Genomic DNA, 13,386 nt, shown 5'->3' with positions numbered 1-13,386 from the left:
TTTTCTAAAAACAAGTTTGTCCTCTTCTCTTAAACGGCTCCACTTTCCTTAGTTCTCTTAATGGTACTGCCATTTCTGTTGCCCTGAGTAGCTTGATTCTTCCTTCTCATTTGCCTCTTTCCTTGAATCCAGCAGTGTTCAATAGAAATATAATGCAAACAATGTGTGTAATTTAAAATTTCTAGTAGCCACATTTTAAAAAATAAAAAGAAACAGGTTAAATTTATTTTAATATTATATGTTATTTAATCCAGTATATCCCAAATATTATTATTTCAACATATGGCACAAGTCACATTAAAAGTGATCAATGGGGCCGGCCCCATGGCTTAGCGGTTAAGTGCGCACGCTCCGCTGCTGGCAGCCCGAGTTCGGATCTCGGGCGCGCACCGACTCACCACTTCTCCGGCCATGCTGAGGCCGCGTCCCACATACAGCAACTAGAAGGATGTGCAGCTATGACATACAACTATGTACTGGGGCTTTGGGGGGAAAAAATAAATAAATAAAATCTTTAAAAAAAAAAAAAAAAGTGATCAATGGCGGGCCAGCCCGGTGGCATAGCGGTTAAGTGCACATGCTCCACTTCAGCAGCCCAGGGTTCACAGGTTTGGATCCCAGGCGCACACCGACACACGGCTTATCAAGCCATGCTGTGGCAGCATCCCATATAAAGTAGTGGAAGATGGGCACGGATGTTAGCCCAGGGCCAATCTTCCTCAGCAAAAAACAGGAGGATTAGCATCGGATGTTAGCTCAGGGCTAATCTTCCTCACAAAAAAAAAAAAAATTTTTTTAAAGTGGTCAGTAGCCACAAGTGTCTAGTGGCTTTCACATTAGACAAAGAAGCTCTAATCAGTAATTTATTTCAATTGCCTCCTAAATGTTTGTTCTGCCTCTAGCTTCTTTAGTCTCCAGGCCCACTGCTCCCAGCTTAGTCTTACTAAACCATTGTTGTGTTTATAATCTCTGTTTAAAAGATTTTGGTGGTTTCTTTACCTACAGAACAAAGTCCAAACAACTTAACATTGAAGGAGCCCCACCCTTTGGCATCTTTCCACTTTTCCTCATTACTTCCCATATGCTTGCATAACATGTTCTAGCAAAATAAATTTCACAGTTCTCCAGACAGACTTTACTCTTATCCAACTCTAAGCCTTGGCTCATCCTTTGTTTCTACATGAAATTCCTTCCCACCACATTTCTGCATATCAAAATCCAACCCAACTTGCACGGCTTAGCCCAAATGATACCTCCTCCTTAAAGTCTTCAGTAATTACCACAGTTAGCTATGAACCTTCTGATCTTTTATAATATGTCACTCTTAATGGCATTTATCACATACTTCCCTGTCTTAAAATTCTTGGTGTACGTGCTTTATAATCCCAACTAGATGAGAGCTATTAGAATGAGTTTGCATCTTCATATTCCCCCACAGTGCCTTTCACAGAGTAACACACACACACAAAATGTGTTAACAAATAATTACAATGGCAATAGCAACTTTGGGATCCTTTAAATACTAACATCTTTGTAGTAGACAATGTTTGGTATCTGCCCAGCTCACAACCATTCCCTCTTCTCCAAGAAATCCCCCACCCATCTGTAGATTAGGCCCCAACAGCCATGTTTGTACTTTGTAACCCCACCACCTTGGAATAGGACTCACTTCTCAAAGTGAGATGCCACGTCTCCCATGCAGGCAAAGGAACAGAGAAAGCTGGTCTGCAGAAAGACCCAAGAATGAACAAATGCACAGAGCCAAGCAGAAAAACAGTGCTTTTCCAGCCCTCCCAGTTCTGCCTGTTTCCATTCTTCGCTGGGGTAAACATTCTTGTCTTTGGGTTCCTTCCTGTAACATTAAAATACATTTCTTAAGTCTCCTCATCCCTTCTTTTTTTCCTAATGTAGCTTACATTGTCTTCTGCTACTTGGAACCAGAGTCTTAAGACAATAAAGATGGAGGCCAAGCCCTCATCATCAAGGCCACTTATCCTATCCTCTCCCATGATCCAATATCCTGAATTATAACTTTCCTACCATAAGGGCTCAGAGCCCATTTCTCAAGGATCCTCAAATTTCAGGCAACTAAAGAGACTAACATGCACAAAGGAAAAATTGTCTACCTTATTTTGGCAGATGGAGGCTTCTGCAGAACTTTCTCTATTGTGCTCCGCTTTCAGAATCCCTGTCACCGGTCATATTCACTGAAAGAGAACACCAGTCTACATTAATGAAAGAGTGAAATTTGTTGTTTTAATGAAATACTGTTTGTATTACTCTCAAGTCCCGTTGCACAGTGACTTAAATGAATGGCTTATGAGGTGTCATCAAAAGGTCGTTATGGGACCTGTACCAATGAATAAATGAGGATGCTTAGTTATTAGTCACCAATGTTTGCAGGTTAGAGGGGTGCTACTCAAATTCTTCAAAGATATTATGTTACTTTAAGTAGGCCAGACATCTCCCCAGCCAATCTTCTTCATCCAATTAATTATCACAGCAAAAGCAGTTTTCTTAACTCTTCTCTACCTCAAGGCCTTTGTATCTGCTATTCCTTCTTCCTGCCTGAAGAACTCCTTCCCCCACCCCAGCCCACCCACCTTCACTCTTCATTCTTCTGGCCCTTCTCAGCTTAAATGCTCTCCCTCAGAGAATCCCTCAACACTGCCCTCTCTAAGTACACGTGGCTTCTGCCCATTCCCCATTTCTTTCCCCTCTACTCCAATTGCTTTTTTTTTTTTTTAATTTTTATTTATTTATTTATTTTTCCCCCAAAGCCCCAGCAGATAGTTGTATGTCATAGCTGCACATCCTTCTAGTTGCTGTATGTGGGACGCGGCCTCAGCATGGCCGGAGAAGCAGTGCGTCGGTGCACGCCCGGGATCCGAACCCCGGGCCGCCAGCAGCGGAGCGCGTGCACCCAACCACTAAGCCACGGGGCCGGCCCACTCCAATTGCTTTTAATCAACTTTATTGAGGTATAATCTACTTTATATAATAAAACACATCATTTAAGTGCACAGTTTGATGAGTTTTGATAAGTGTAACCACCATCACCACAATCAAAAACTTTTCCATCACCCCAAAGTTTCCCTTGTTACCCTTCTGGAGCATTCCCCACCCCTGGTCCCAGGCAACCACTGATCTCATTTCTACCTCTATAGGTTATATTTGCCTTTTCCAGTGTTTCATATACATGGAATCATTCAGTATATACTCTTTGGAGTCTGGCTTCTTTTTCTCTGCATCGTGTTTCTTTTTTTGTGTGTGTGTGAGGAAGATCAGCCCTGAGCTAACATCCATGCCCATCTTCTTCCACTTTATGTGGGATGCTGCCACAGCATGGCCTGACAGGCGGTGCGTCGGTGCACGCCCAGGATCCGAACCCAGGCCACCAACAGCAGAGCGCACGCACTTAACCGCTATGCCACGGGGCCAGCCCCCTGCATCATGTTTCTGAGATTCATCCATGTTTTTGGTGTATTGGTAGTTTGTGCGTTTTTATTGCTGAGTGTTACTCCATTATAGGAAAATACCTTACTTTGTTTATCCATTCACCAGCTGGTGGACATGGGGGTTGTTTCTAGTTGTTGGCTATTGTGAACAGAACTGCCATTAAATTTGTGTACGAGTCTATCTGTGGACACGTGATTTCATCCCTAGGAATGGGTCATATGGTAAGTATTTATGAGAAACTTCCTCTCATTTATTCTTTATCATAGCTCCCTTCAAGAAACTTAAAACGCTTTTTCATTGTATACTTGTTTATTTTCTCATTTCACACCCCTCTCTCCACTAATTGCAATTCCATGATACAGAGACCCTGCATCACTAGTTTGTCACTGTGCCCAGAGAGCCTAGCACAGTGCTCTTAATGAATTTTTTTGATTGAATAGAAGAAAAATCAAATTGGCTTCTGCCTGAAATATCTTGAATTTGAAATCAAAGTTCTCCAAATGAATGAGGCCTTAACTATAAACCCCAAGGAATCTAATAATTTGTAAAAATATCTTCCAAAACACCAATCAGTACTGAAGGACGAGGTATGCAGAGTGACCTAACCCTCCTGGAGACTGCAAAAGTTGGAGCAGCTGGGGTTCTAGGAAGCTAACGAATCAACCTGTCAGATCCATGGAGCCACTGAGCTCCTGTCACATGCACAACTATCGTATGGCACTGGGGATGGCCCAAAGCATGGCCAGAGAAGACAGCTGCCTCTGTGGTACAAGGCATGGATACTTCCCTCTCCATAGGAGGAGGAATGTACTATCTGATTGGTAAATTTGAAAGAAGGAACTGGGCATGCTTGGCCCGGCCCTAACTCCCTCCCCTGTGGGTGTCAGGGGCTTGTGGGGTGTGTGCTTTCTGGTCTGCTAGCTGCCACCTGGTAAGAGGCCCACCCCCGTAGGAATCAGGGGGAGGCCTGAAATATACAGAACGACTGTGAACAGGTGGACAAGACTGTCAAATTCAAGACTTGAGCACTCAGCCATAGACCTAAAACCACATTCTCCAACCAGCTTCAGAAGTTTAAAAAGATGGTATTTTGATCACTATCTAACTCCTGTCTCTCAGAAAAATAGAAAGGGGTGTGATGCTTTAGGCCCATAAACCTCAACACTCTCTTCTTACTGTTTCTGGAGCTTAACCTCAAGGAGAAAAACAGCTGGGTTGTAAACACCTTGAGAGGAGGAGCCGTGGCTTTATCATCTTTATATACTCTCATCCAGCCCAATAGACATGTGATTGGCACACAGTGGGCCATCAGATGTAAAAGCAGAACTAACTCCAGATAAGGTAATTGGAGCCCGAGCTGTAACACGGCACCAGGCTGCTCTAAATTTGAAGTCACCTGATACCAGGAGCCAGCTTGATAAGGAGCAGGTTAGTGATGGTGGAAGAATTCTTCAGAACAAGCAGGCTTCTGGAACAGTAGTTCTCAACTCAGGCTGCACCCGGGAACCACCTGGGGAGATTTGGGGGTGGGGGGGGGGAAGATAGCCAGGCTACATCTCAGACAAATGAAGTTGGCATCCCTGGGCGTGGGACCCAGGCATCAGAAGCACTTAACACTCCCCAGGTGATTCCAATGTGCAGTCATGATTGAGATCCAGTGTTCTAGGCTGGCCTTGCTTTGGCATAATTAGCAGTTTGTAAGAAATGGAGAATCTCAGGCCCCACCCCAGACCTGCTTTATCTGCATTTTTAGCAAGAGACCCAGGTGATGCATACATGCATTAAAGTTTGGGAAGCACTAGTTTAGAATATAGGCTTGAAGTCAACCAAACCTTGCTTCTAATCCTGGCTGCACCAGATGAGTGATTTGGGGCAAGCTGCTTAACCTAGCTAAACCTCAGTTGAATAGACTATGACAGGTCCACACAATGGAACACTATGCAGTCATCAAAAGGGATTTGTAATATCTTCATATATTATGGAGTGATTCCCACAATATTTTAACTGAAAAAAAAAATATAAACATATACATTGTCTGTTTTAATAGAAAGATAAAACTTAAAAAATGGGCTTTGGGGAAAAATTAAATAATTATGTGGACCATTAGCATTGTTTCTGGCATATAGTAAGTGCTTAACAAATATCAGCTATTGTTCCTTTGTTGATGCAGTTACTAGCTGGTAGCTCAGAGAAATGATGGGGGTGCCATGGCTCTGTGGTTTCAGCAAGGCACTTAGGGAAGTCTCAGGACACAAAAGAAAAATGTGGGCTTCTTAACCTTTTATTATGGAAAACTTCAAAAATGTACAAAAATCAAGTATCATGAACCCTCATGTTCTGGTCACTCAACTCCAACAATATTCAATTCACAGTCTTTCTTGTTTCATCTTTCCCCCCACCCCTTCCATGCCTCAGTGGATTATTCTGAAGTAAATCCCAGACATATCACTTCATCATAAATACTTTAGTACGTACCTCTAAAAGATAAGGACTCTTTTTTTTAACACTCTCACAGAATCATTATAACAGTTTAAAAAATTAGTAGTAATTTCCTAAGTATCATTAACTACTTGTCAGTGTTTAAATTTTCCTGATTATCAATGTTTTTTTTACAATAGTTTTGCTCAAATTAGTTTCCAAACAAAGTCAACATATTGCATTTGATTGCTTTGTCTCTTAAATCTTTTTTAACCAAAGATTTGTCCTCCATTTATTTTTTCTTGCAATTTATTTATTGAAGAAACCGGGTTGTTTGTCCTGAAGAATTTCCCACATTCAGGATGTGATGACTGCACCCTTGAGTTTAACTTGTTCTTCTGAACCCTATAGTTGTTGTAAACTGATAGAGCTAAAGACTTGATTAGACTCAGGTTGCTTTCTTTAAAAGAATTCTTCATAGGTGGTGCTATTTACTTCCTGTTCATCTTATCAGGAGAACAAGAATATCCTAGTTCATAACATTAACTACTTATTTGCATTATTATCTCTTTTTGAGATATTAAGATTGGTCAGTCGGTTCAGGAATCATCAGACTGGTCCATCTATTATAAAGTTCTCCATCAGCTTTTTACTTACTGGTTTTAGCAACTATTGGTGATATTGCCTAATGGTGATATATAAATTATTTCATTAGGGGCTATAAAATTGTGATATTCTAATTCTATTGTCTCTTCTGCACTTAATTAACTGGGATTCTCTCATAAAGAAGAACCTGCCGTCATCACTCTTTGGTATCCTGAAGTACAACTTGTATAGAGAAGGCAGGATTGATTTTCTTTGTTGACCAGTTTTCAGAATGAATTGGTTTCCTAGCATCTTCTAGAAGAAACTAATGATTTATTTTCTTTTTAGTATTATTATGGACTCATGCATTTTTAAAATGTATTTGATGAATTTCAATCCATTGGAGTCACTCTTCTTTTTGATGTTCAAATTATCCCACATTCGGCACATGGAAGTCTTTCAGATCTACTGCTTAATAATTTATTTATTTATTTTTATTTGTTTTTTTTTTAAAGATTTTTGTTTATTTTAATTTTTTCCCCCCAAACTCCCAGTGGATAGTTGTGTGTCGTAGCTGCACATCCTTCTAGTTGCTGTATGTGGGACTCGGCCTCAGGATGAACGGAGAAGTGGTGCCTCGATGCGCACCCGGGATCCGAACCCGGGCCACTAGCATCGCAGCGCGCACACTTAACCACCAAGCCACAGGGCTGGCCCAACTGCTTAATAATTTAAACATGACTCTAGCAGTCTTAAAAACCTTCTTTGTTCTCTCGTATGAGAAGAGGTTCCAGCCTCAACTCCGTAAATTTCCTGCCCAGATCTGGAATCAGCCATTTCTCCAAGGAGTAATTGTTCTTTCAGTGGGAAATGGTATTTAAAAGCTAAAATTTGGACACTAGGAGCACTCATTGCTACTGGGTTTTTCATCATTTGTAGCCCCTTTTGGTGGGTAGAGCTAGAAAATACATTTTTAAAGAAAAAAATATGGGGCCGGCCCCGTGGCTTAGCAGTTGGGTGCGCGCGCTCCGCTACTGGCGGCCCGGGTTCGGATCCCGGGCGCGCACCGAGGCACCGCTTCTCCAGCCATGCTGAGGCCGCGTCCCACATAAAGCAACTAGAAGGATATGCAACTATGACATACAACTATCTACTGGGGCTTTGGGGGGAAAAAAAAAGGAGGAGGATTGGCAATAGATGTTAGCTCAGAGCCAGTCTTCCTCAGCAAAAAGAGGAGGATTAGCATGGATGTTAGCTCAGGGCTGATCTTCCTCACAAAAAAAAAAAAAGAAAGAAAGAAAGAAAGAAAGAAAAAGAAAAAAATATGAATTTAGACTAATATTTTCCATTCATTTTTAAGGTTATAAAGGTTTTTTTGCTGAGGAAGACTCACCCTGAGCTAATATCCGTTGCCAATCTTCCTCTTTTTTCTGCTTGAGGAAGATTAGCCCTGAGCTAACATCTGTGCCCATCTTCCTCTATTTTGTGTGCGGGTTGCCGCCACAGCATTGGCTGATGAGTGGTGTAGGTCTGCACTAGGGATCCAAACCCAGGCCACCAAAGCAGAGTGCACCAAACCCAACCACTACGCTACGGGGCCGGCCCAAGGTTATAGAATTTTAACTTAAGTTCTTTGGTTTTATATTTCTTTTTTTTTTTTTTTTTTTTTAAAGATTTTATTTATTTATTTTTTCCCCCCAAAGCCCCAGTAGATAGTTGTATGTCATAGCTGCACATCCTTCCAGTTGCTGTATGTGGGACTCGGCCCCAGGATGAACGGAGAAGTGGTGCCTCGGTGCGCACCTGGGATCTGAACCCGGGCCGCCAGCATCGGAGCGCGTGCACTTAACCACCAAGCCACGGGGCCGGCCCAATATATTTCTTTTATCTTACCCTGAAAATCTAAGTTCTTAACAACATTCACAACTTATTTGCTTTATCATTGTCGACACAAATAATCCATAATCAATCTATAAATCAAAATTGGGGTGAGTTTACTATATGAGTCAGTTTTGAGGACTATAGCCCAGGAGAATGCCAAGGAAGGAGGCTCTCCAAAGAAGGAGAGTGTACAGTGTGGTTATATATCGTCTTGGAACCAGGAAAATACATCAAATATGACAGGAATATCTCTTTTACTACAGTCACAAGATGTTTTGCTAGCACAGCAGGTCAGTGGTCACAGGATGAGCACAGTAGGTCAGTAATTAATCCTTAGTTTCTGGGAAGAAATGCTTATCTTAAAGATATGATATGGGGGGAGGCATACATCCCTGTCTTTAAGGACATCATTCTTGGCTTCAGGACATTGTAAATGTTTAAAGCAGATGTACAATGCATGCTCGACAGGCCACGTCAGACCTTTCTGGAAAAAGAAGGTCAGGCCAAATTAGTTTTAAACCAAATGGCTTCCTCATACCTCAATATCTTATTGCTTTTCATATATCAATCATCATTAAATGTATAGATAATAGTTTCAGACTAAAAATATCAATATTATTACCAATAATGAAATTACTAAATACTGTTTAAGATTTCTTCGCAGTTCTTTTCATCCTTAGGATGCATTGTACTAGGGATGAAAAATAAAATTGTTGAGCTTTAAAGTCATTTGAAAAGTAATTCCTCTCTGTGTAGTTCAGCCATCAACTCGATACCCACTGAGTCCATTTTTTTTTCCATTTTGATTCCATTTTTAGAGATTTATAATTTTTTAATTTAGTTTTGTTATATAATTATGTAAAATAGTAACATGGTTCCAAAGTCAAACCTACAAAACAAAGTATAGTCAGAGAAGTCTAGGTTCTAACCTTGAACCCACCCCTCTGTTCCCTCCTCCCTCCCTCTCTCTATGGTATTTTTTAACTTGGTTTTTGGTTTACCTTTCCACGAAAATAGACAAGATTCCCGTCGCAACTCTTTTTTTTGTTTTAGTCATTATTTTTTTGGTTTAGTAGTACTCATGGCTAAGATTTATTACAAGGAAAGGACACAAAGCAAAATCAGCCAAGGGGAAAGCTGCATGGGGCCAAGTCCAGAGGAGACCAGACCCAAGCTTCCTCTCCCAGTAGAGTCACAGGATGCCAAGCCTCAACTCTTAAATAAAAACTTTATGTGTTCTTTCTTCTTTTGTGTGTGTGTGAGGAACATCAGCCCTGAGCTAACATCCATGCCAATCCTCTTCTTTTTGCTGAGGAAGACCAGCTCTGAGCTAACATCTATTGCCAGTCCTCCTCCTTTTTTTCCCCAAAGCCCCAGTAGATAGTTGTATGTCATAGTTGCACATCCTTCTAGTTGCTGTATGTGGGATGTGGCCTCAGCATGGCCAGACAAGCTGTGCTTCGGTGCGCACCCGAGATCCAAACCCGGGCTGCTAATAGCGGAGTGCGCGCACTTAACCACTAAGCCACAGGGCCAGCCCCTATGTGTTCTTTCTTAAAATAAAAAATTTTTATATACTATATACATTTTTCCATTTTGTTTTTATTCATTTATCAAAACATCATGGAGTTCACTCCATAGCAGTATATGGATATTCCTCATTCCTGTTTACAGCTGCATAGCACTCCAATGGGGAGATACCATGGTTTGTCAGATAGTGCCCTGTTGATGGACACCTGGCTTATTTCCAGCCTTTTGCTATTTACTAAGTGCACCACAATGAATAGCCGTGCACCTTTGTTTAGTTTGCCAAAGTGTCTTTGGCTTAGATTTCTAGAAATGGGATTGCTGGCTCAAAGAATAAATACGTATGTCATTTTGCAGGACACAGCCAAATTCACCTCTTGTGGTAGAGCATTTCTAAAATGATGCTCCCAATGATCCCCCACTTCCTGGTAAATTGCCCCTTGAGTGCAATTTACAAAAATGATGGGATGTCACTTCCAACATAAGTGACAAAAGACTGTGACTTCTGTTTTTCTCTCACTCTCTCTCTAGTTCTTTTCTCTTACTTACTCTAATGAAGCAAGCAACCATGTTGTGTGCTGCCCTGTAGAGAGGTCCATGTGGCAAGGAACTGAGGGCAACCTCTGCCCAACAGCCATCAAGGAAGTGAGGCCCTCAGAACAACAATTCAGTGAGGAACTGAATCCCACAACAACTATGTGAGTGAGCTTGGAAGTGAATCCTCCCCAAATTGAGCCTTGAGATGGCTGCAGCCTTGGCCAACACCTTGATTACAGCCTTGAGAGAGACCCTGAGCCAGAGGACCCAGTGAACCTGCGCCTGAAATCTTAATCCACAGAAACTGAGATACTAAATGTGTTGTTTTAAGCTATTAAGTTTTGACATAATTTCTCATGTGGCGTTAGTTAACAGATACACCTCCATGGAGGTTGTGTTGTGTATACTCTTAACTGTTAGATGACTGTAGGGAGAGCAGAGTGCTGATTAATCGATTAATGACGAGCTCAGTTGGCCAATGGTCTTGAGTAGCATTGTGTGGGGCTCTGGCTTTGCCCTGTTCTCCATTTCATCAGTGATTTGGATGGCTCATCCTGCACATAGTGGGAAAAATCCAGAACCAGAAGGTCCTCAACCAACTGAAACAATGACCAAATTGTTTGGATTGTTGTATGAACTAAATTCAATTCAACAAAGACCTATTAAGCTTGGCAAGAATACTCTGTGGGGTGCCACAGGGAGCTGTAGAGAAGGCTGGAGGCCAGAAGGCCCTGCTCTCATTGCTATGAACAGGACCTCAGAGAGTGTCCCCAGCCACAAAGCCAAGGATGGGATTAAGTCAGGGCTATCAAATGGCACAGAAGAACATAGAGAAAAGCAAGGAATAATGTCTATCAAAACCCTAAAAAGAAAACAGGATTGCAGGGGAGGGATGGGCATTTTCAATTGTTGCTCCGTCTTAACTCAAAAGGGCTCCTTAGAAATGCAGTGACTCAGTGAGTCAGCACAAGCCTTTAACAAGATCTCCTGAGAATCTATAACTATCCTGCAGTTTGAGAAACCCTGGCCTATATAACTCTGTATAGTTTGGAATTTTAACTTTTTTTAAAATTGTTTTTATTTATTTATTTTTTTTGTGAGAAGATCGGCCCTGAGCTAACATCTGCCAATCCTCCTCTTTTTTTTTTTTTTTTTTTGCTGAGGAAGACTGGCCCTGGGCTAACATCCATGCCCATCTTCCTCTACTTTATATGGGATGCCACCACAGCATGGCTTGACAAGCAGTGCATCGGTGCGTGCCCGGGATCCAAACCGGTGAACCCCGGGCCGCTGCAGCAGAGCGCGCGCACTTAACGGCTTGCGCCACCGGGCCGGCCCCCCTGGAATTTTAATTTTTATAGTGAGCACGTATTCATGTATTACCTGTGTAATTAAAAGATGTTTTAAAGAGACTAGACTATAAGGAAGTTGAAAATTCAGAGGGGAGATGGACAGCCCTGGACTGGGTGGGAAGGAAGGAGTCCACGGAGCCAGCCCAGAAAGTGACAGCCTGCTCCATGCTCTGAGAGCTGAGGAGCTTCTCTCTGAGTAAACCCCTGAGAGTGAAGGCAGGAGGGAAAGGGGGAGAGGTCCCCAACAAGCCCCCAGATTGCAAGCTCTGTTTACATCACTGCAGTAGCCTCGCTACAATCAGACCTTCGTAACTGTGAGCTGAACGAAGGAAATGGTAAAGGATCTTAAGTTCTAGAAGTAATAATAGCAGAATGACTGCAAACAAGTGTCCGTGGACTCATAATTCTAAGAACATCGTGACAGTAAGTAGGAAAAAAAGTAATTCTTTCAACAATTACCAGTTTCTCTCTTTCCCAATTCCTTTGGCTAGGCCTCCTGCAAGAAGCTGATTTCCAGCTGCATGTGATAATGAAAGGATTTTTCTTTCTTCTTATGTTAAATACAAGCAAATTGATTAAATAGAAGATAGCATCTGATTGCTAGAAAATCAGTGATTCAGATTGTACGGCCATGGCACCCAGGGACCGGGGAGGAGGCCCCAGGAGGGGGAGGAAGCTGGTGCAGCTGTCAGTTCCAAGGACACTCAAGGGCTGATGGGACTGAGCTCTGCAGGAGGAGGGATTTGACATCACCTGGTCCAGCCTCATGGTTTAGGGGTCCAGGAGGGTGAGGGACACCAGGAGTTGGCTGTGTGGACCCAGAACTAGAACCCAGGGCTTCCTCCCCTTCTTCACCTCTCCCACCCCCCTCCATCTTCTCTCCCCACTTCCAGCCTCTGTCTGACCCCCCACCCCCTTCTGTCTCTGAATACCCTTTTCAGTATGTACGTTTTACTTCAATAAAAAGTTGTAGTTTGGGAGAATGTTATTTTTTGTTTTGTTGTTGTTTTTTTTTTACAGAAACTACATTGAGTAAGTAAAAGGAAAATATTCAGTGTAGGTTTTTAAAATGCAGGCAAGGAGATGAGAATTTACACTGCAGGGTTTGAGATAAGCCATGGAAATTTAGGAAGGCTAATAAGTGAGAGGGGTCCAATCAAAGAAGGCTTGGAATAAGAGCTGGGCTTTAAGCCAGGCCTTAAAGAAAAAAGAAGAACCTTGGTGGGTGCGGCAGCTAAGCAATGACTTGGAGTAGAGCCCTCTAGCTTTTGGCCACATCCTCATGGGCAGGCGGCACCACTGACCCCAGGGAGGGATGGGAGCTGGAGGAAGTGTGTATGTGCCCACATCCATCCCATTCCAGCAGTGGAGGCCCTTCTCAGAGCCCACACCCTTCCCTCTGAGAGACTGAATATACAAAGGACAGTGGCCAGACCATATATGACAATAGAACTCTCGCAGTAACCAGCCTGAAAGCCAAACCACAACCTCTGCAGCAGTTGGCCCAGCATGATCAGGACTTGGTGTGCTAGCTTCTTCCCAATCCCCAACCACTCTTCCCTCTCTTCCAACTCAGGACCAACCAAAGAAAGCCAAATATGTTCCCCAAACAATCACAGAAGATGCC

This window comes from Ceratotherium simum, chromosome 21, assembly GCF_057802395.1.
Source record: "Ceratotherium simum simum isolate JZ-2026a chromosome 21, ASM5780239v1, whole genome shotgun sequence".
Lineage (NCBI taxonomy): Eukaryota > Metazoa > Chordata > Mammalia > Perissodactyla > Rhinocerotidae > Ceratotherium > Ceratotherium simum.
Note: the sequence above shows the minus strand (reverse complement) of the source record.